Here is a 24,877-nt window from a genome sequence, read left to right on the forward strand (position 1 = left end):
TGATACAGTTTAACCACCTTGCAGCAGGTGGCTTTAGGCTAAAGAGACTGAGCCTGAGTGAGAGGGGTGGGGCTCAGGCCAGGAGGAAGTTAAAAGGCCTGAGGCTGAGCATATCAGAGAGGCCCAATACAGAGGTTTCCAGGAGGAAGTTCCAGGAGAGAAGAGGACTCCACTTTAAGCTGACAGTGATACCTGAGGAATCAGAGACTGAAATGGTGCTGGACTAAAACCTGTGAAGTAACAGGGGTACACATGTCGAGTTAAATAATAAAATATTTTTCCTGTTCCTTGCAAACCCTCTGTGTCTGACTGAGTTTGTGCCTGATCCAAGCCACACCCTTACCCACATTATCATAGTGGGTTCTTACAGAGGATGCTTATGTGGCTCCATCCTGGCCGCCTATAGAATATTCTGTGGTACAACCATTTTCTCTATGCCTTCTTTTTGGGATGACTGATTTACATTTCACTCAAAAGTGGCCTATTTTGTGTGCCCCCATAAGTGCTATGCAACATCTTGATGATAAGCTGCTTCATCCTTTAGATCTTTCCTTCGATATACCAATGGGGTAACAAATATCTATTGGTAAATTGACCTTTTACTAATAGGAATGGTTGAGCCTGGGGATATGGAGGCGTAAGGATATTGTAGAAATAGAGTCTGTTGCTTCTTTTAGACACTACAGCAACGCTTTATGATACCTGTTAGTCACATTTTCTAATATTTACAATTACATCATTGCATTACTAAGTACTTAATGACCTACAGATGGCAATTACAGCCACAACCTTCAGATTTACTCACATTCCTTCTTGCAGCGGGACAAGAAACCCATCTTATGTCCAGGATGTACAACCAGCTCATTAACTTTCGAAACCAACGGACACTAATGATGCAGTCTTTATGGGAACAGGAGCTAAATATTGAGCTTTCTATCAAACAATGGGAACACCTATGGTCTAAAGTGAATAGACCCATATGTTTAGCCTCCTTGCTCCAGTTATTATAGTACCTTCTAGATAAGACTATTTGGACTCCTATAAAAGGCAAGAAGTCAGACTCATTTTAGTCTGATGCTTGTTGGTCCTGCCATGAAAACACTTTTAAAACAGAGAATAGTAAAGTTTTTGGAATCTAATGGATTCCAGAACCCGAGACAACATGTTTTCACTAGAGAGAGGTCTTGTCAGAAAAATCTGATTTATTTTTTTAACTCGGTGACCAGAGAGTTGGATTGAGGGAGAGTGCTAGATGTGGTGCATTTAGATTTTAGCAAAGCCTTTGACATGATTCTGCATAGACAACTAATAAATAAACTGAGTGCCCTCAGTATGGGCCCTAAAGTGACTGACTGGGTTAGGAACTGGTTGAGTGGAAGGTGACAGAGGTAGTGGTAAATGGGGAGTTCATTCTGAGGAAAAAGATGTTATCAGTGGTGTGTCGCATGGATGATAACAAAATCTTTAATAGGGTAGATGCCCCTGATGGTGTAGATCACATGAGGAAGGACTTAGCATAGCTAGAAGAATGGTCTGGAATTTTGCAGCTTAGACAATGCTAAAACATGCAGGGGCATACATTTGGGCTGCAAAACTCCAAGGGAATGGTACAGTTTAGGGGGTGAAGAACTTTGTGCATGAAAGAGGAACAGGACTTCGGTGTGACTGTATGTGATGATTGTAAGGTTGCCAAACAGGTAGAAAGGGTGACGGCAAAAACTAGAAGGATTCTTGGGTGCTTAGGGAGAGGAATGGCCATTAGGAAAAAGGAGATGATGATGATGCCCCTGTATAAGACTCTGGTGAGACCTCGTTAAGAATATTGTGTACAATTCTAGAGACTACACGTTCAAGAAGATATAAACAGGATGGAGTCAGTCCAGAGGGCGACTATTAAAATGGTCAGTGGTGTTCGTCTTAAAGCGTATGGAGACAGACTTAATGATCTCAATATGTATACTGTGGAAGAAAGGCAAAAGAGGGGAGATGTGATAGAGACATTTAAATACCTATGCAACATAAATGCACAGAAGGCTTCTCTTTCAATTGAAAGGAAGCTCTGGAACGAGGAGGCATAGGATCAAGAGGGTAGACTCAGAAGTCACCTGAGGAAATACTTCTTCACAGAAAGGGTAGTGAATTCATGGAATGGCCTCCCGATGGAAGCGGTTGAGACAAAATCAGTATCTGAATTCAAGAGATCTTGGGACAAGTACATAGGATCTCTAAGGGAGTGAGAGGGAGAGGGAGAGTAGATGGTATGGATGGGCAAACTGGATAGGCCATGTAGTCTTTATATGCCTACATTTTTCAATGTTTTTATGTTTCTTTGTTAACCTGGTACCCTGTATCATATGGTTTTTTTCTTGTTCAGCATTATATAATTATTAGTCAGATGTTTGGAATATCATAACCCAGATTATTTCCTATAATGTGCCCTTATCATTCTCATTAATTATACTTTGCGCAGTAGGATTACCAGATACATGTAGTGATGAGCATAAGCATTTGATATTATGAAGGCAATTGCAATTAAGGTTGTCTTATGTCATTGGTAAGTTGCTAAACCAGCTACTGTATATCATTGGTGGTCATGTGTTTTTCTTATCTTCAAATATGAATGTTAGCTTGAGGAGAACACTAATCGCATAGCTTGCTTTAACAGGATCTGGCAGCCTTTTATACGACTCTGTGAACATGGTAGTACATCTTAGTAGTCTTTTTTCCTGTCTATCATTTTGTGACATGTATACCGCTCTGTTTTACTGGTGCTCTTAGTTTCTCCTATTGTATATACTATTATGCTGATACAGTTCTTATGTTCTGTTCCAGTTGTTTTTCTTCTTTGTATTTGCATTATCTACAACAGTTTTTCAATCAAACTTCCTGAACTAAGAAAGAAAGAATATCCTTTCCAGTGGTAACTGATGGATGTTTGTACAGTACAATTTTCGCTTGCTTCCTTTATTGTGTTTTTGTAATGTGCATATTCACTTCAGCTGTTCTGCTTCTCATGTACCCCAGCATCATAATTACAGAGAAGTGAACTGTTACATTTAAAGGAAATTAAACATATACTCACGTATCTGACTTGGATTTTTTTTCCCAGAAAGCCATCACTATTATGGAGCACATCAGCGAACATAAACAAAAGAAGGCACAGCTTAATTGAAAATGGTTACTAAGCAGCCAGCAATTAATACTAATGTATGATTCATGGTTGTCCACCTTACTGTGTATATATATTTATTTCCTTAGTTTTTACCTGATTAAATGGTGTACATGAAATACATGTTTGCATTGCCTTTGACTTTTTTCGCTTATTGTTCAAGTCTGAAAAGAGATCTCAGTAATGCAACCCACTACTAACCTTTCCATTGTTGTACAGGGTTATTATATATTATTCTTCTATCCACCTTGCTGATGTGCTAATATACACATCTATAGTCAAGTTATATAAAATACCTTATATATCAATTTTAACAATATTTTTTTCCTTGAATGGATTGTTCTACATAATGAATGTTCTCATTGGAAACCATAAGTTTTCCAGGTGTTAAATCTGCTTCCAGCACCTATTCAATATTGGACTCAAAGAAAGGAACAAGACAACTATAACATAAGTTGGGGTTGATCGGTCAATAGTCTTCCCCTTACTTAGACAATAGACCTCATGGGGACAGCCTACCAGGCCACACAGACTTAATCTTTTATATGATCCATGCTCTTTATAAAGCCCATCTCTGCCCAGGCTCATAACACTGTGTACGTATAGTGAGTATGACAAAGATCCATCCTCTATTCACTCTGATGGTAGTATTGCACAGGCCCCGTTTAGAGTGCTGCGTGCAATTCTGGAAACCACATCTACAGACAGATAAACAGGATAGAGTCGGTCCAAAGAGTGGCTACAAAATCAGTAAGCAGTCTCCGTCATAGAACATATAAGGACGGGCTTATAAACCTTAACATGTATTCGCTGGAAGAGAGGCGGGAGAGAGGGGATAGGATAGAGACGTTTAAATACCTCAGTGGCATTAATGTACAGGAGGAGAGCCTTTTTCAAATGAAGGAAAACACTGGAATGAGAGGGCATAGGATGAAGTTAGGAGGAAATATGCTTAGGAGGAATCTAAGAAAATGCTCTTTCAAGGAAGGTATACACAAAAAATGGCACATGTGAGTTTATCTTGTTGGGCAGACTGGATGGACCGTGCAGGTCTTTTTCTGCCGTCGTCTACTATGTTACTATGTTATGGAAAGGGTGGTGGATGCGTGGAATGGCCTGGTGGAGATAGTAGAGACAAAGTCTGTGTCAGAATTTTAAAATGCATGGGACAGGCACGTGGGATCCCTTAGGAAAAGGAGGAGTTAGTGGTTACTGAGGATGGGCCAATTGGCTCTTATCTGCCATCATGTTTCTATGTTTTCTACGTTCCTATCAACCCCTTCCAGAAATCACACTCATATGCTCCAAGAAAAGGAAAAAAGATAAGCAAACAGATACTGCCCTAATTTTACTCCGAGTCAGCATGAAGGAGTGCACAAAGAAGTGCTCATTTGTTGTTCTACTTAATCAGCGAGTAATCACTGGCAAATGGTGCATCCAGTGCTGGCTTCTTCTCAGTGAACTCAATGCCTTAAGTGACATCACGGGAATGGGGGGGGGGGACAGAGCTGAAGCTGGAATGGGAGGAAGACAGGCAGAAAATCATCCAGGCAACACAAACACACAGTTTTCAGACCACCACATGATGGCAGAAAGAGCTGGCAAACAATGGGCAGTCAGTTGTTCTGGTGCTGGCTTCTCCTCAATGAACTTGATACCCCGGTAACATCACGGTGGGGGAGAGGGTGGAGTTGAAGCTGGAATAGGAGGAAGACAAGCACCCAGGCAACACAAATAAATAATAATAATAAACATAAACATGTAAAGCCTGACCATTGCACTCATCATATCCCATGCGAATTAGGTCCTACACTAACCTCCATTGAACTCACTCCTCTCTCAAACCATATAGACCTGTGGACACATAGCTGTTAGAAGAAGGAGACATTTAATAAGCAAAGACAGCATGAGAAACCATTTCATGGCAGTGTGCAAAGATAGAAATAATGTAAAGCAAAGCCACTGAGAACCTGCATAATAACGAGTACATGAAAGAGTCCACCCCCACATCCATTTACATGAAATAAGTTAACAATCTGGGTCTCATGAACGAATTGGAACCTCAGACTGGCATGCCTATTCCCAAAACAGCTCCTGAACATTGACCAGGTCTTCCTCCCTGTAAAGTCACAGGAGTGTATTGAGGCCAATTTAGTTTGGGGTTGGCACCAGAGGTGTAAGTGCCTACTCACTGTACCAATAAAGGAGTGCTCCTTTGTGTGTTACTTTGTGTGGACATTGGGCAGGCTTCAAGTGGGTCTATGGTGGATTTATAAGTAGATCTGGAATAATAGTTAATTTTGTATTGTCTTCAATTTTATCTTTTGTTTGCTATTTGGCATCTAGTTCCTTACTTATTATTATAGGTTAAGGATGTTATGGTATTTTGCTGCAACAAAGTTATGATTTTAATCAAATTCAAATTCTTAAACAGATGCAGTTAGATAATTTTAAACAATATGTGGGGAACCCTTACCGCCACCCACTGAAGTGGCAATAAGGGCTCCCGCGTTAACCGGGCAGCATGCAGAGATGCCGGGTTACCGCTGAACACACCATTTCCAAGAGTTTTCATTTTGCCCTGGAAATGGCATACGTGCTCAGGGCGGAACTGCCACCGGCAGCTACGCTGGGCCAGTGGCAGTCCTGATATAGCATTCGGTAAGTCCGTGTTGGGCTTACCGGCGCTTTGTAAACACCCCCTCAGTGAACAATCAGTTTGTTGAATCTGTTGCCAGAGGATGTGGTCAAGGTATCTAACATAGCTTCATTTTAGAAGGGGTTTGGACCAGGGGCGTAGCCACGGGTGGGCCTGGGTGGGCCCAGGCCCACCCATTTCCACTCAAGGCCCACCCAAAAATAATGGATCAAAACCGCAACCGCGATCGCGATTTGAGTCTTCTTTTCTCTTTCCCCTCCCTCACCCCTGCCGTAAGCATCCGTTTAAATTAAGGGCGGGGCCAGCAATGATTCGCTGAGCACTCCAGAGCCTTCCCTCTGCCACGATCTGCCCTCTGGGAAACAGGAAGTTGCGCTGAAGAGAGCTGATCGTGGCAGAGGGAAGGCTCTGGAGCAGGTCTCTTCATCTGTGATCAGCATAGTGAGGGAGGAAAACGGAGTGAGTGGCTGTACCTGTAGGGTGGGAGAGGGACAGGCTGGGAGACAGTGGCTTCACCTGCATGGGGGTGGGGGTGGGCTTGAGGCCATAGGGAAGGGATTGGAGAGAGGTTCTGGACCTTCAAAAGTGGGGGGGGGGGAGGTTGGCTGGAGAAAAGGGAGAGAGATTCTGGACCTGCAAAAGGGGGGAGATGGCTGGCTGAAGGGAAGGGAGAGAGGTTTGGGACCTGCAAGGGGAGAGGTTGCTGCTTGGAGGGTAGGGAGAGAGTTTGGGATTTGCAAAGGGGGGGTGGTGGCTAGCTGGAAGGAAGGGAAGTTCTGGACCTGCAATGGGGGGGGGGGGGGTGGCTGGCTGGCTGGAGGCAAGGGAGAGAGATGCTGGACCTGAAAGGGGGGGGAGGAAGATGGAGGGAAGGATGAGAGGTGCTGGACCTGCAAGGGAGAGAGGCTGGGGGCTGGAGGATAGGAAGAGAGTTGTTAGACCTGCAAGGGGGGCAGGCTGGAAGGAAGAGAGAGAGGTGCTGGACCTGTGGGGAGGGGGCTAGAGGCTGGAGGGAAGGCCTGCAGGGGAGGCTTGAGGGAAGGGAGAGAGGTGCTGTACCAGGAGGAGAGATTAGAGGGAAGGGAGAGAGATGGCAGATCAAGGGGATGAAGGAAGAGGGAGACAAATTGTTTAACCCACAGTGGGAGAAAGAGCCAAAAGCTGGAAGAGAGAAGCAGAGTAGCTGGATAGGTGAGATCGGAGAGCAGAGAGAGACATTGGTGTGAGTGAGGAAGAAAGGGGAGATACAGAAACAGACGTGAGATGCTGTATTGGAATAACATATGAACACAGAGGGGTAATGCCTGACAGAGAGGGGGGAATGTGAGAATAGAGAGGCTATGCTGGACACTTGGAGGGAGGGGTATATGGTCACAGGGGAGAGATACTAGACATAGGGGACAATAGGAACTCAAAAGGGAGATACTGGGCATGTGAGGGCATAGGGACACAAGGGGTGATGCTGGACACAGGGGTAGGGGATAGAAGGGTGGTGATGGATGCAGGAATTTGAACATACTGGAGATACTGGACAAGGAACTATAGGGACACAGAGATGGGACATGGATGATGGACATGGAGAGAGAAGAAATGACAAATAGACAGGAGACCCTGGTAAGTGAATTAAGACAGAAGAAAGCAGAAACCAGAGACTAGAACCAAGCCGATTTGAAAAATAAAATAACCAGACATCAAAAGGTAGAAAAAAATAATTTTTTTTCAATTTTGTGATTAAAATGTGTCACATTTGGAATGTACATCTTGCCAGAGCTGGTGTTAGACATGGCTGGAGCCCAGGCCATAAATTTGGGAGGGAACCCCAAAGCCCATCACCAGACTGCACTGCCTTCAGCTTCCATCATGCTTGTGGCTCTCTCTGGCCAGGCCGCCAGGGGACCAAGAGCAATTGCTCTAGTTGCACAACACCATCCCTGGCACGTACTATGTTTATATTTTGCACAGGAGGAAATGCATTTCTTTCTGTATCTCTGGTATTGTATTACATGCAAGTTTTGGCTTTTTGGGGTTTTGGTTATATTTATGTTTATACATTTTAGTCAATTATTCTATATTTGGCATTTTTATTCTGTGTGTGTGATCGAGGTATTCTGTTAGCATGAATTTTCTATGTAGCCTTCTGTAGTAAGTTTGGTTTGTTTAGTTTTCCCAATAGATGTATTGATATTTTACGGCCCCACTGTAGTATGTAGGGCAATGCCTTTTTCATAGATAGGATCCTTCTTTTGGAAGTTAGTGCTGGCATTGTAGATTTGCACTAGGTTATGAGTGACATTTTGTTTTAAAGATTGTTTTATTTACTATATGGCGGCTGTTGAGATTACGGTGAGTTTTATGGGGAAATGTCTTAACTCTGCTCTGTACCCATTAGGGGAGGGACAGGGGGTTCTGTGCCTTTAATACTAGACTATACTTTCTGGGATCATTTCTATAGCGTGTAACTGGAAAGATATGTTGAAAAGTGTTTGGTCTTGCTATACAGGCTAAGTATGTGTGTTAGGGACCCCAGGCTCAATGGAGGCGGAAGAGTGCAATCTCTTGTACTTCCCCCTGAAGCCTGCACTGCTACCCTTATTGAAGTTATTGGGAGTGGAGTAGAGCTGGAGCATGGGGTGGGGTATCAGGTGGCAAGTTTTTCAATTTCAAAAAAGTTGGCAACCCTGGTGCCCACCCATCTGACTTGTTGGGCCACCCAAAAATTGCTTTCTGGCTACGCCACTGGTTTGGACAAGTTCCTAGAGGAAAACTTATGAACCAAGTAGACTTGGAAAAGGCATCACATATTCACTTGGAGTGAGCTGAAAGGCATCACATATTCACTTGGAGTGAGCTGAAAGGAATGTATCTATACTTTGGGATCTGCTGGGTACTTATGACCTGGGTTGGCCACTGTCAAAGGCAGGATGCTGGGTCTGATGGACCTGTGGTTTGACTCAGTATGTCCTTATGTTCTTTGTGCTTACACACATGTATTTTCTTTTACCATGCTGTCTATTGAGCTTTTTATATTATTTATTTTGCATATCTGTAATCAGTCTTTTCAGATAATTCATCCAAAGCAGAGTACATTAGAATGAACAGTAATTTCTGATTAGCAATTCAAACCATTTCCTCATTCTATGACATCTATATTTGTTAATATGTAATTTTAGAAAAATAATCATATCAATAAATGCATTCAAACTAATCAAATGAGCTTCATATTCAAATTTCTTTTTCAAAAGCTTCAAGGATCTGTAAAATGCAATACATACTGCATGGCTGCTTGGAACCCTAAAATCTGCCAGTGTAACATGCGCATATAGAATATCTTGCTACTATAATTTTTAATTCAGTTCCTAAACTCACACAGTCCATGTTAGTACTCATTCCTTAATCGAGAGGGACATCTTGTGGTGGAAAGGTATATGAGTGTACAGAATATTATCACTTTCTCTACTATTTTACCAAAGTTTCATTGTTTCCTGTTTCTTATGTCTGTTTTCTGATGTTTTAGAGCTTGATTAATTGGGGACAATTCTTTAAAGGGCACTAAAATTAGGCACCCAAAATCTGTTTGCTGATATAGGGGGGAATAATCGAACGGCACCGGCGAAATACATGGCCGGCGATATATTTTGGAGGTGCTGCAAACAGCTGGCCAGACCCGTATTTTCGAAAAAGATGGCCTTGGATTTGGCCGGGGTTTGAGATGGCCAGCTTTGTCTTTTAGCGATAATGGAAAGTTATGTCGGCCATCTCAAACCCCAACCAAATCCAAGGCATTTGGCCGTGGGAGGAGTCAGCATTTTTAGAGCACTGGCCCCCCTGACATGGCAGGACACCAACCGGGCTCCCTAGGGGTCACTGCGGTGGACTTCAGAAAAGCTCCCACGTGCATAACTCCCTTACTTTGGGAGATGAGCCCCCCAACCCCCCCCCCCCCCAAACCCACTACCCACAAATGTACTGCACCCACTAAAACTGCTCCAGGGACCTGCATACAGCCTCTAGGACTTATTGCTGCTGTATAACTTTGGCACACCAGTTCACAACTGAAGACTAATCTCTCTGAAAAAGTCCTTTCTTGAAATATGCACGTTTACTCACAGTTAACTGCAGATCAGAGGTTGTGCCCCACTGGCAAAGAGTCCCCTGGTACTAAGATTAGCAGTAGGTCAGAGCTTGTACAATTTATGTACAATGCCCTCTTTCAGCACCATTCAAGGTAATAACTAAGTTCTCTAACTTGGGTAACACAGGAAAGGGAACTAAAAGTGGCTTACAAAAATGGCCACTACCACATGGACTACAACAGGAAACAAAACAGGGCACAGTCTGATCCAGTAAGCAGGGGGAAAGCACCAGGGGAGTAGAGCCTACCAACTACCAATACCTACACCCACCACAATGCATTGCTGATGTGACTCTGCAGTGCAAATAACAAAATGTGTCACACCCCAGAGCCACATCACAAGCAGGAAAAGGCTGTCGGAAGACAGAACACATTGTGCTGTCATGGAGGTGGGTACGGCATTTGAGGATGGCATACAGGCTGGAAAAAAAAGTGTTTAAAGTGGGGGTTTTTTGGTGGCAGGGGGTTAGTGACCACTGGGGGAGTAAGGGGAGATCATCTCCGCTTCCTTCCGGTGGTCATGTGGTTAGTTTGGGCACCTTTTTGAGGCTTAGTCGTAAATATAAAAGGACCAAGTAAAGCCGGCGAAATACTGCTTAACGCCGTATTTTTTTTCCATTATTGGCGAAAGCCGGCTATCTGGTAGCCATGCCCATACCCGCCCATGTCCCGCCTTCACTTCGGCGCCAACACGCCCCTTTGAACTTTCGCTGGCGAGGCGACGGGAAAGCGGCGATGCTGTCAAAAATAGCAGCTTTCGATTATACCGATTTTGCCGCTTTTCCTAGATCGCCGGCCATCTCCCGATTTGTGTCAGGAAATAGCCAGCGATCACTTTCGATAATGAGCTGGATAGTATTCTATAACTGCATCTGGGCACCCAGATTCTGTTATAGAATAGAGCCTAATTTGGCATTTGGGTACCAATATTTAGGTATCAACACTTATATCATGTTAAATACAGGTGTAAATGTTAGCAATTAAATTTTGGAACTTAAGCACACAACTTACAGTATAAGTTTGCCTCTTGATACCAGGGGTGTAGCCAGACTTCGGTGGGAGGGGGGGGGTCCAGAGCCCGAGGTGAGGGGACACATTTTAGCCCCCCCCCCACCGCCGCCAACAACAACTTTGACCCCCCCCCTGCTGACCCCCCTCCCGCGCCGTCACCTACCTTTGATGGCAGGGGACCCGAACCCCCGCCAGCCGAGGTCCTCTTCTTCCGGCGCAAGGCTTCGTTCTGTTTCTGTGAGTCTGATGTCCTGCACGTTGCACAGAAACAGAACGAAGCCTTGCACCGGAAGAAGAGGACCTCGGCTGGCAGGGGTTGGGGTCCCCCACCAGCACAGGTAGCGGATGGCGGCGGGGGAGAGTTGGTGGCAGGAGGGGGGGGTCGAGAGGGTCATCGGCAGGGAGGTCCAGGGCCAAATCTACAGGGGCCCAGGCCCCCGTGGCCCCACATAGCTATGCCACTGCTTGATACTCAGTGCTATTTTACCAGTCAGAATTGGCCGCTGACCAGCTAAATAGCATTTAATGGCTAACCATTAATATTCAGGAGGAGATAACCCATGGCCCACCCACATGCACTCCCCCTTTGCAGTTATGTGCTAAAGCACTTAAGGGCCCTTCAACAATGTGGTGGCAGGGCTATCGTGCGTAAAGCGTGCGCCAAATCAACACTACTGCCTGGTTAACATGCCCACCTGGCAGTAATTTCGAAGTTGGTGCATGCTGTTTCCCACAGAAGAAAATATATTTCTTTTCTACTATGGGAGGCATTCCTGGCAGTAATCAGCAGTGCGGCCACATTGGCACACGCTGTATGAGTACCGCACGTGTAGCCTGTGAGCCCTTACCACTAGGTTAATGGGTAGTGGTAAAGGCTCAGGCTGTAAATAGCTGCATGCTACTTTAAATTTTACTGCACAGCCATTTACTGCCCTCATTTTAAAAAGCCTTTTTTTCCAAGCCGCGGTAAAAAATGGCCCAGCGTGCACCAAAAACACTAGAATTACCATATTGAAAATGCGACCATACCGTGCCTCTGTGGTTATGTTCCACTAATAAGTTAAAAGATTAACTGGATTTCTTGAAAGAATTATATAAACTTAGGATGCATGACTAGGGACACAAACATATACTCATTTATTCAATATCTTCTTTCATGTACAGCCACAAAACAACCTTTTCGGGTGGATAGTGTTCACAATGAGCTCCTTTTATTATTGACCAGGTAGAAGTTTTCAGTTTTGGCACAGTGTAAGTTATCACAAGAACAAAATATAAGAAACCCAATGGGCTGCATTAGGGGCTTATAGCCCATTTATGTTTAAACAAAAGAGATCTGCACGAAACAAAATAGTTATTTTTATTTTGACTTATAAAACCACTTGCCCCTGCAACATGCTCAAAACAGAATAATCCATTTGTGTTTCTAAACGGTAAACTTCTACAAAACAGATGAAGATGTGAATCCATGTGCCCCAGTGTAAGGAGAGTTTAATTCTACTTTCATTTAATTTGAATATATTCCATCATCTTTATATTATCAGGCTTCCCAAGGCAGATTATAACAACAGTTAAGATGAACCCATCAGGAAACAGGATATCCTCACTGAAATTTGCCCATCTTTATTGTATACAGTGTATTTATTTATTTATTTATTTAGTTAGTTAGTTAGTTAGTTAGTTAGTTAGTTTTTAGTGTAGAAAAATGAGCACAAAATACAGAGTTTAAAATTGCTGTTTCTATCAGCTATAATAATTTTTGAGCTGTTTTAGTGATATTCAATTGTTATTTCATGATATTTATAATTATATGGGAAGCTTTCAAATAAACTTGTGATCTTGTTTTACAAAGTATCCGTGGGTCTTCTTTGAGTTCTCCACGCTTTGTGGATTCTCTGTTCAAGTCACTTAACTCTCCATTGCCTCAGGTACAAACTTAGATTGTGAGCCCTCCTAGGACAGAGAACTATCCAGTGTACCTGAATGTAGCTCACCTGAGCTATTACTGAAAAAGGTGTGAGCAAAATCTAAATAAATAAATAAATAAGCTGTCCAATAGTTAAAAAAAAAAACAAAAACTTTTGTCCATCACCTTTTAAGGCACTGCCTATCTAACTGAAACAGCTTTAGACTTGCTACAAATGGACCAACAATAAAGAGTGACAACGTGGATGCAGCAGCTCATAGGTTTGCTTGCTTTGTCTTGAGTGTACTAGAGATGACGGCTGGGGGGGATTGGAAATAGAGATTAACCAAAGTGGCTTCCTTGCTTACAGTGGACTAGATAGGCTCACTTCCACTCCTGTCTATTAAACCTCCTTGGCTTGAGCTCCAGGGGCTGTGGGAGATGCTGAGCTCTGCACAGGGCCTTTGGAGAGAACCAGTGAGTTTTCTGGGGCTGGGAGGAGAGTGTTGAAAAAGACAGTAGGATTGAAGAGTGGGGAAAAGTGTGAAGGGTCTGCTGTCAGCTGAGGAAAAGGAGTGACAGCAAATGCCAGAATTTTACATGATGGTGGCCACTGCCTGCACTAGAAAAGAGGGCTGGAGAGTTCATGCACATGTATATGTTTCTGAGTCCCTGGTGAGCATAGTCTCATATAAATAAAACTTCCCTTTGATAATCTGGGCTGGAGTAAAGTTCAGGGAAGAGGTTCAGGGAAGAGAAATTTTCAGCACATGGAATTTACCCTGTTAACCATTAAATTACTTAGGCAAATTCCTTTGAACATTGTCCTAATGCTGCCTCCACTCTGCCTATATTGTTTCAGAAGCATTAAAAAAAGCTAAAACATTTTATTTTAATTTTCCTCTATTTGTAAACCTTTTTTTCATATGTAAAACTTTGTAAATTTATATCTTAGACACATTCCCTTGTATTCTATATAGTGTGCCTAGTGATCAGCCCTAAAACCGACATGGATTCTATAACAATGCTTATAGTTTAACCAGCTTACAAGCTAATGAGCACTGATAACAGCACTTAACAAAGCAATAATGAGCACTAATTGGCACTGATTAGAATTTAGGCACACAACTCGCTAAGCATATTCTGTAATGATGTGCGCCGAACTTCTAATGCACACAGGCAAAAAGGGCATGGTTATGGGTGGGGGAAATGGGTGTTTCATAGGTGTTCCAAAATTTACATGCCTAGTTATAGAATATGACCCAGTGTGCCTAAATCGATGCGCTGGAATTTACGCCATGTTTTACTTGATGTAAATGGATGCATGTAGCTTTAGGTGCTAAAATATCAACTAAGCGCCCCAATTATAAAATATGCTTAGTTGCCACTGATTTCAGCGCAAACGTTTTAGACACTATATATAGAATCTCCCCCCTTGCCCTTAAATTTCACTCTTTTGGGCAGTCCACCCTTGGAATCTCTAATTTTCCTAGGAAACCAAACCAAGAAACACATAAAGTTTGTCAGATCATTATATGTCCCTTCCCTCCACAGAGGAAGAGATGGTATGGGTCCCCTCTACACAGGCAAATTCTTAATATGGGGTGGATTCTGGGGAAGAAATGGACCTGAATAAGGCACCTTTTGTTTGCTTGCCCTTTTGGATTGTATCAAGAACGTCTGGACTCCTTGCACCCTGCTTGGGTAGTTATTTAGGAGGGTGGAGCAGGGTGCTGTTGCTTCTTTGGTGTAGTTTGCCTAGCACCATGGGAGGCGAATTTATGTGCTTACGCTGCTCATTTGGCTGGTATAACTGCTGGAACTGTGGAGCAGCCTGGAAAGGGTGGAACCCATATTAAATCTCTGATTGGTCTATCCATAAAAGGAGAGCTGAATCTGCTTTGGTTTTTGCTGTAAAAATAGGGGCAGGTCTACCATACACCTGGCTGAAGATTCTTAAAACTAAGGACTTTTATAGTTTGCTTGGCAGGATTTTTGCTGGAGAGCAAGAACATGTTTTTCCCTTTTTAAAAAAATTTTATGTGGACCTATTTGTTTGCTTTGTATTTCCTGGAATAAATGCTGACATTGTGAACTGGTACCATAGTGCTTGTCTAATGGGAGCCTCTGAATTTGAGTTGTCCTGTTAGAATGGTGCCTTGGATCCTTCAGTGTTAAACCACTTGCTGAGGTCCTGGCTGTGTTCTGTTTGGAAAATTGTCTGCACTGATGGCAACTGCTCTTCTTGAGCCATTTTTTCTTCTCTTCACCATATTAAGCATGACAATACATAGGGGAACTGTTATGCATTCCAACAACAGGCAGTTGGCAACAGCCCCTCTGGTTTTGAAGCTTTTGTTCATGTTTATTAAAACAAATTCAGTATTAATTATACAGGTCACAGCAATTTACATAATATAAAAAAAAACATACAAAAAAAAGGAACTACAATTGTGATAGGACAGAGTTGGACCTACAGTCCTCAACACTAGAGATAAATCCACCTCGGTTATTAGTGGAATATAAATAAATAAAACAAAAGAAAAACATAACTAACAGCCCAGTGAGGGACCCTTCCTGAGCCTTTGCAAGTGATTTGGGCAAGTTTAAATGGTTTTTGCTTTCACCTTCCCCTGAACAAGTCGTTGGTGAAACACAAATTTGTGTCAGGGAAAGGGGATATTGATAATTCATGTTTTTGTGAATAATTGCAATCTGGGATTCATGAAATGAGAAGAACTTCAGAGTTTTTATTACTTTCTGCACTTTGACCAATATAAGATAAGTACACCTTTTGGTTTTTATATCAATGCACTGTGAATAAGTTAATTGGAAGTGTACTTCTTGGGTTTTTTATGTGCTGTGATGTGTTGTTAAGCTGCTTTCTCATGATTTGATATGTGGCACTAAAAAAGACTAAAGCACATTCTATATATAAAATTTCAATTATATTTGTATAATTTATGCAAAATATTTTACCCATTTTATTGTTTGATTTACAATTAAGAAATAACATAAAGATATATTTCATACAGTCATGCAAGCATTTCGCAGTATAGAAACAACAGCCCTATTACCCAAAGCCTGAGTAAAAAAAGTGTGCTTTTAACAACACTTTACATTTTGTAGTTTTACACTACTTAAATGTGACTTTGTCAATTAATCATCTTCCAGGTGTTGACACACACACACATGGGTGGGGCCTGGGCAATACTCACATGTGTAACTTGTGGAATACTATAAGATATGAGTGCATCTCTAGCATTTAAGCACAAGCACTTACTCTATCCTAATAGTCAGGGCAATGATGCGAGAAGCAAGAGAACTGGGCTCGATCCGCACTGCGGCTCCTTGTGACTTTGGGCAACTCGCTAACCCCCCCCCCCCCCCCCCCCCCCCATTGCCCCAGGTACAAAAATGTAGATTAGGAGCTCACTAGGGACAAAGTACCTGCATATAATATATGTAAACTACAGTGGTTGTACTACAGAAAGGCGGTATATCAAATCCATGACTCTTTACCTAAGTGCATATGTACCCGGTTATATTAGTATTTTGTAAATTAAAGTAGGCAACTACTTTCCGTTATAGAAAGGGTCTTCCCAGAGCTCTCTAGGGGCTCTGTTTACTAAGGTGTGTTAGTGTTTTTAGCGCGCCTACACTTAGCGTGTGCACTAACCATGTAGATGCCTCTAGGGATATTGTAGGCACATACATGGTTAACGCGTGTACATTACGCGCACTAAAAACGTTAACGCGCCTATAACACTGCTTAGTAAACAGAGCCCTAGGTGCCTATATATTGGCATAGTCTTATAGACATGACATGAAAGATAATTTTGTAAAGGTCTTTGCATGTATAAAACCTGTTTCACACAGAAAAGACCTTTTTAAGACTGAGCAACTGTTTATGCATATATATATATATATATATATATATATATATATATATATATATATATATACATACACACTACTTTCCTTTGAGTTGACATTGTTGCTCACATAAGCTCTGTGACAGATACCTTGCTAAGTTCTTTTTTTTTTTGTCACATATTGATAGATGTGTTTGCTCCCTAAACCTTCCATACTGTAGAGTCACCGACGCACACCTGTTTTTGAATGCAAGGTACATTGTACAGCTGGAGTTAAGCAACAGTTGCGTCTGCCTGTTGATAGCTCTGCAGAGCATCTCAAGATTCTTTTGGGATGGCAACCTGCTGTAGAATTGACAGATAAGAAGGCTTACGCAACTTAATTTTTTTGAGAAGTGCTGTCATTCTGCATGTCTAAATTGTGTTTGTGGAGTGTCCCAGTGGGACTTACTCTATTTTTCAAACATCCATCTTTCCTCTTTGAGGCTTGTATGGAAAACTTCCTCATTACCAGATGTTCTGCTGGCATAAAACAGAGCTGCTGTGAGAGCCCTTTCAGGCACTAGGGAAGCAGCTTTGATTGCAAATAGTGTTATTTTAACTATCTAGTACCCCACACAGAATATACAAAAGACCACAGCATTCTTCTTTTAGGCTCTGAAATTATAAAATGGTAATGTTCTCTTGGCTAGGATTTCATTATATTATTTTAGTTGTTTTACAGACAATACAAATTGAAAATTGAACTTAGCTTACTTTGGGGTCCTTTTACTAAGGTGCACTGAAAAATGGCTTGTGGTAGTGTAGGCGTGGTTTTTGGGCGTATGCCAATCCATTTTTCAGCAGGCCTGTAAAAAAGCCCTTTTTAAAATTTTTGCTGAAAATGGATGTGCGGCAAAATGAAAATTGCTGCGTGTCCATTTTGGGTCTGAAACCTTACTGCCAGCCATTGACCTAGTGGTAAAGTCTTATGCGGTAACCGGGTAGTAATGACCTATGCGTTCCAAATGCCACTTGGCGTGCATAGCTGATGCGCACCAGAAAATAAAAAATATTTTTCAGGCGCAAGCCAAAAATAAAATTACCACAAGGGCCATGTGGTAGCCATGCGGTAACTCCATTTTGGCGCGTACTGGGCGCATGTAGACACTTACATGGCTTAGTAAAAGGGCCCCTTTGATTTCTCAGCCACATCCTAGACAATGGACAGAAACACCTGAGTAGCAAAATTGACTAGAAGTTGAGATAGTGGTGATGCACATTTTCCTCAAAGTTAACTTGTCATAATCTGGTTTTGTTTGCCCCTCTATTGATCTCATTCCTATGTCTCTTCTTATTCCATATTTCACTTCTATTTTGTTATCCTAAGACAATAATATTAACATAGACTGCACTGATTCAGATACATTCTATTCAATATTTGGTGGGGGGATATTCAGCTGAAAATAACCAGATAGCCAGAAAACTTAGCTTTAAAAAGATTTTCAAAGACAATAATTGATTAAGGTGAGTAACTGAAAATTGGGATCTAAAATTAACCAGAGAACCTATTGAGTGAACATTATTGACTAACTCTAAGCAGCTAAAACTTAATATTGATATTACTAAGTTAAAATTAAACCACACCTCCCAGCTATAACAGAAATTGTAACTAGACAGCAAATTGTTCAGTTAAAATTTAAATGATAGCCAGGGTAGAAATTTAAAGTTATGATTTATTTCATTAACTGCAAAAGTTAACCAGATAAATCTGTTGAAAAATGACCCAACTGATCAATTCAACAGAGACTTTGGGGCTCATTTTCAAATGAGAAAAATTACCAAAAAGTGTCATAAAGCACCTTTTGGACGGATTTCTTCTCAAAACGTCCAAATCAGTATTTTTGAAACCTGTTTTGCAGAAGTCTATCTATGCATTCATCTGCAGTGCATTCAATCACAAAAGTGTGTCGAGTGCATTCTGAAGGCAATATTAAGGTGGGCTTAGGGCAAAAGCTTTAATGTGTTGGCCTAGACCTGTTTTTCTAACGAATAAGAAACAGAAAGGTGCTCTAAATGACCAGATGACCACTGGAGGGATTCATGGATGATCTCCCCTTACTCCTCCCAGTTGTCACTAACCTCCTCCCATTCCCCCAAAATTTAAATAAAAATAGTACTCACCAGCCTCTATGATAGCCTCAGATGTTACAGCCAGGTCCATTAGAGCAGCATACAGGTCCCTGGAGTAGTTTAGTGGTGGGTGCAGTGCATAGACAGGTAGACCCAGGCCCATTCTTCCCCTCTACTTGTTACTCTTGTGGTGGAAACTGTGAACCCTCCAAAACTCAGCAGAAATCCACTGTACCCACATATAGGTGACCATTCACCCATAAGGACTATTGTAGTGGTGTACAGTTGGGGGGGGTAATGGGTTTTGGGTGGGTTTTGGAGGGCTCAGCAGACAAGATAAGGGAGCAACAGTGAGATGTGCACCTGGGAGCATTTATATGAAGTCCACAGCAGTGCCCCCTAGGATGCCCCATTGCGCTCCTGGGATGTCTGCGGGACCAATCTGCTAAGAGTGTTGGCCCCTACTACATCCCAATGGCTTGGCTTTCTACATTTTCCACTTGTGCTTTTTGAAACGTACAGATCACAAAACCTTGTTACAAACAGTATTTTTGAAAGAAAAATAGAGGTTTCGCTTTTTAGAAAATGGTTACATTTGCTATTCGGATTTCGAACATTTAGAGTAAAACATACAAAGTTCGACTTATATGTCATACTGGAAATGCCCCTCCATGTATAACAAAAACTTGTGTGTAAAAATGGATCTTAAATGTCTGTATTCCTTATTTGCCCAGTTTTAGGAAATGCTATTTGTGGCAATGCTATTTATTGTGAAACATTTTACAGGGAAAGGCATGGGTGGAGCCCAGGCTGTTCCAAAACAGACTGTGAGCTATGGATAGATCTCTGGGCATATGTTCTCATTTTCCTGGAAAAACAGGATCTAACACATTAAAATATTATTTCACAAGTTGCATTTTTCTGAAACAGATTCATTGGAATAACTCATTCTTTGTTGGATGTTTACACCGGCTATCACTATCCTGACATTTAAAATAAAAATGTTCTTTTTTTATAGCAGTTCTACACAGATGTGTTTGTGTCTGCCTTTATTTCTAGTTGTAGCTTATCCTATTTGCTATGCTTTCCTAACTCAGAGGTTCCTCACCAGTGTACAGATTGATATGTTCACGCTTGATTAATGATGGAAAGTGTTCAGTATTTTGGGATATTGTGTTGTGCATGCCATTTGAACTAATGTAAGCCACATTGAGCCTGCCCATGGGCGGGAAAGTGTGGGATATAAATGCCATAAACAAATAAATAATGAAATTAAAATGAAATCACAATATACAATGCCAGACACAAAGAGGACAATTGAAAAGGTGAGCTCCAAAACCCGATAAGTACATTTTTATTTAAAAAATGAGTTCATACTAAAAACAAACTACCTTTATAGATGGCCATAATGGCCAGGGGGGGAATTCTATCAATCACAACTAAAAGATCAGCGTTCAAAAAAGAGCATAGCAGTATTCTATAAACCATGCCTAAAGTTAGGCGCAGTTATAGCACTTAAGCTCAGGGATCATGTCTACCAGGGGCGTATCTGCGTGGGGCCACAGGGGCCTGGGCTCCCGCAGATTTCGCCCCGGACCCCCCTACCACCGTTAACCCTCCCTCCCTCCCCCGTCTACCGCCGTCACCTACCCCCGAGGTCCACTTCCTCCTGCCGGCTTTTTAAAATATTGCTTCAGCTGGCGGGGGACCCCAACCCCCCGCCAGCCCAGCCGCGGTCTTCTTTAACTTCTTCATCCTCGTTGTGCTGTGAAAGCTGCATGCATCCTTAGTTCCAGTTGGACGGAGTCTGACATCGCAGCACGTTGTAACGTCAACGTACTGCAACATCAGACTCCGTCCAACTGGAACTAAGGATGCATGCAGCTTTCACAGCATGACAAGGATGAAGAAGTTAAAGAAGACCGTGGCTGGGCTGGCGGGGGGTTGGGGTCCCTCGCCAGCTGAAGCAATATTTTAAAAAGCCGGCAGGAGGAAGCGGACCTCGGGGGTAGGTGACGGCGGTAGGCGGGGGAGGGAGGGAGGGTTAACGGCGGTAGGGGGGAGGGTTAACGATGGTAGGGAGGGGTGGCGGCGGCCGGGGGGGGCTATAATGTGCCCCCTCACTCTAGCCCCTGCCCCCCCTACCGCCGAACCTCAGATACGCCCCTGATACATTTAGGATTGGCCATTTTCACCAAGGAAAACATGGTGCAAATGCCCGTGCCCTATATTTAGGCACAGCACACATTCTGTATGGATCCCTCCGGGCCCTATGGACCCCAATATAGCGGCTTTTGAAAAGCTAGTGTTTCATGACAATCCAACCCAGATGATTCAGGACAAGGTCAATCAACTTCTGACTCAGGCCAATCTGGAAGGCATCATAACCATGAAAGAGTATACATTTCTTCATCAAGCACATCCCAAGATCCCTTACCTATACTTTGTACCAAAGGTGCATAAATCCATTAATAAACCTCCCAGACGCCCTATTGTGTCCGGGAGAGGGTCTATTATGGAACCATTATCCCAATATGTGGATCACTACCTTAATTTATATGTCCCTTCAGCTAAATCTTATGTCAGGGATTCTCTCCATTTTATAAAAAGACTACAACAGCACTTTTCAAAAATTAAAAAGAAACATTTCTCCGTTAGCATTAGGATTTATTTTATTTTAATTTTATTTAAGGTAGAATGATAAGTATACAGTATATAATTTAGTTTATATCTCATGATTGTGATGGATAATTAAGAGGTACAATTGTAATTTTGTAATTTCCCCATCTATATATATAAAAGGCAACCCCAACGTTCTGAAGCCTCCACGGAAGTTGAGGCGCCTGAGATATCCGGTGTGCCCTGGAGTGTCTGCACCGCCCTCGCGTCAAAACGTCATGACGTTGAGGGCGGAGCTATTGACACTCGAGGGCCGAAACGACCCACAGCGAACAAGGCAAGTAGCTTCGAGGGACGGAGGGAGGGGGCCCCTTGCTAGCACCCGTTTCATTCCGCTCAGAAACGGGCATTTTTTCCTAGTTTCTATATATTTTGACATTTTACTAATACCATATTATTTGTTCTAGTATTCATTTATTTGCTGTATTAGCATTCTTGAATTTATTTTTGAAATTTACTATATGATTTGCTTCTAATTTTTCATGTTTACAGGCAGGTCAGATTTTCAAGTTATTTATAATGAATATGGATGAGATAAATTTCATTGCCTCCTTGGTATGAAAATAGGTCTCCTGCATATTGATTGTGGATATCCTGAAAATTTGACCTGCTTGTGGCTCCTGAGGACTGGAATTGTCTACCCTGCCCTAGACTACCAGGGCTATGAATGTAGGCCGGGAAAGGGGGCTACTAGAGCATGGGATGGGGGCTGCTCTTGGGGGTGGTTGAGGAGGGAGTGTTCTCTTGGGGTGGGGGGTCTTGAATGGGGCTGGGCTTATGTTGGGGGTAGGGTTATAATGGGGATCATTCTTGTTGAGAGTGGGTCAGAATGAGGATCATAATCATGATGGTGGTGGGGGAAATGCCATATCCCTTTATGTGGGTCCCACATATATTCTGCTGGATATTCAGCTGGACCCCATGGAAGTGTCTTTTGTGGGTCCTGGCTGAATATCTACTGGGAAATTCATAAGTCTTGACAGCCAGCATATGTCCTGTCAGATTTGGATATTTAATGCTGGGGCTCGAACATGGCCTAGCATTGACAATCAGGCCTAATTTAGCTAGTGACAGTCTGCACTTACAAAACCACTGACTGCCGCCAGCTAAATATTGACTGGATTGGATCTATGCTATATTTGATAAAATCATTCAAAATAGTTTAAAAGACAAATAAAATAAAAAGACAGAAACATTAGAGGGTAAAAGACTGAATCAATCATAAACCTAGGTAAATAAGAGTGGTTTCAAGCCTTTCCTAAATGACAAGAGAGACAACCAGTTAATTTATCCACCTTATATGCTCCTTTAATTTCTTTTTAGAGCTGTGGCAAACTTTATTTGCCTACATCATAAATCTCCTAATTAGATCTTTTATGACAATTGATATTTGTCAGAGGTCAAATATCAAGATACTCTCCCCACAGAACAGTAATCACTGTTTTATTGTTCCTGTTTCCCTATGGAGCAGTATTTCAAGGGATATGTAAGGGAGTGGATATTATAATGAAGAGCAGTCCCTCACAGATGATGCAGTTCAGTCTCTTTGCAGGAGGGGGCACTAGTCTGCCCAGGCAGAGGTTGAGTCTGAAGCAGTTTTGAGACAGAGGGGTGGGGCTTAGATCAGGGTGGAGCTAAAAGCCCTGAAGCTGAATAGGTCATGGAGGCCCCAATACAGAGTCTCTAGAAACAGAGAAGCTTCCATGTAGTGTAAGGGTTCCCCTGCTGATGTGCAGTGATCGTGACCTGGCTGAGGTAAGTCACTTCTGTTGTTTGACTGAGACTTGCAAGTTGTGTTTTGAGGTCTGGCTGGGGCTAGACCTGGGACTTGGAGAAGAACCAAGAACTTACAGGCTGTGTTTGGGGCGTGGCAGCTCCACCGGTACCAGTTGATGTTTGGGTAGTGTGGCCAGAGGCCTGCTTGAGACACTGTTTATTGAATGGAGGAAAGTTTTCCAACTTATGTTCTTGGCCCTGTGAAGTAACAGGCCTCAGGACTCAGATAAATAAATAGTTATTTTTGCATATATCCTGTTGTCTGGCTGAGTTCTTCCAGCAGTCCACCCTCAACCCTTGCTCAGGGTATCACAGGATTTTTAAATGAGAATGAGTGTCAAGTGAATTATGGGTGGATTTTCACATCTTCTTGCCCTTTGCTTATGCTGATTTTATGCTGAGAACATAGTTTGTGTGCTTTCTCTGCCTTTTTTTCCCCAAAATTGCAGATTTCAGCAGCTTGGTTTTGCAGGTTGAAAAGAGATAATAAACTTCATGCAAATTATAATGGCACTGATAATGTATTATCCACTAGAGAGCAGGAGTGGCCTAAAACTTAGCAGAGTCTGCTAATGACCCTTGGCTACAGCAAGATGTAAGCAGGCCAGAACTTTGTCAGTTATATCAAATTATTTATTAAGGTATTGCAAAACCAGCCTTTCTGAAGAGACAGCCCAGCAAGGTCTCAGCAGGCTGCTAAAGACATTTTTGTCTTTGGAGAAAAACTTTCTGTAAAAGTGAAGTTTTATATTTCACAGTATTTTACCAGGTTATGGTTAGGCAGACTTAATTTGATGACATGATTCCCAGGAAAATAGTTTGATTAGTTTGAAAAGAGATTTGGGTTTACTGTACTCCAGGGCTGATGCAAGAGTATTGGGTGCATTAGGCAAACCTTGAGCCTTATGTCCCCACCCCCATACTCAATAAACTTTTAGGCCCCTAATTCTGCTCCCCCCTCCCCCCCTCCCCCAAGACATTATGTTATCTATTTTAGAAACTCTAGTCTTGTTTTGGACATCTGAAAACTGGCATATTGTATGGATGTCCAAATCCCACTTTTACAAAGGCAGGATATGGATGTCTAACACTGCAGTATATTTGACAAGGGGGTGTGGTCTGGGCATGTTTTGGGCAGGACTGAGGAGGGCCCAAAATACGGACATCCAGCTCTGATCACAGAAGGGGAAGGAATGTCCATGTCTAACAAGATGGATTTTGTTATTTAGACCTGGTACTTGTCTCATCCAAGTTACAGAAAGGTGCTCTGATTGAACAGCTTTCAACTGGCCACCTTCTTAGTTCCCCAATGGTTGCTGTCACTCTCCCTCTCTTCTGAATGTGAAAAATGCAAGGGATACCAGGCTGTACTACAGCTCAGGGGTGTAGCTACATGGGTAGAGAGAATCCACAAAAGTGGAGAACTCAATAGATCCCACGAGGCATAAAGACAAAAACAAAAACAAAAAAGGTAGGAATATAAAAGCCAGGCTATCCAAAGATTGGAACCAAACCGAAATTAAAATAACCAGCATTTATTAATTTCCAAACAAATGAT

General features: G+C 42.4%; 1 long non-coding RNA gene across 1 annotated transcript; it reads left to right on the top strand.

Annotated features, from left to right (window-relative positions):
- The first annotated feature begins 1,586 nt into the window (after window positions 1-1,586).
- Window positions 1,587-18,749, top strand: LOC115460324. The gene is made up of 3 exons (XR_003940461.1): window positions 1,587-1,685; window positions 6,879-6,883; window positions 18,740-18,749. It is a non-coding gene; the product is annotated as an uncharacterized LOC115460324 (long non-coding RNA).
- The last annotated feature ends 6,128 nt before the right edge of the window (window positions 18,750-24,877 follow it).

This window comes from Microcaecilia unicolor, chromosome 1 (genome assembly GCF_901765095.1).
Source record: "Microcaecilia unicolor chromosome 1, aMicUni1.1, whole genome shotgun sequence".
NCBI lineage: Eukaryota > Metazoa > Chordata > Amphibia > Gymnophiona > Siphonopidae > Microcaecilia > Microcaecilia unicolor.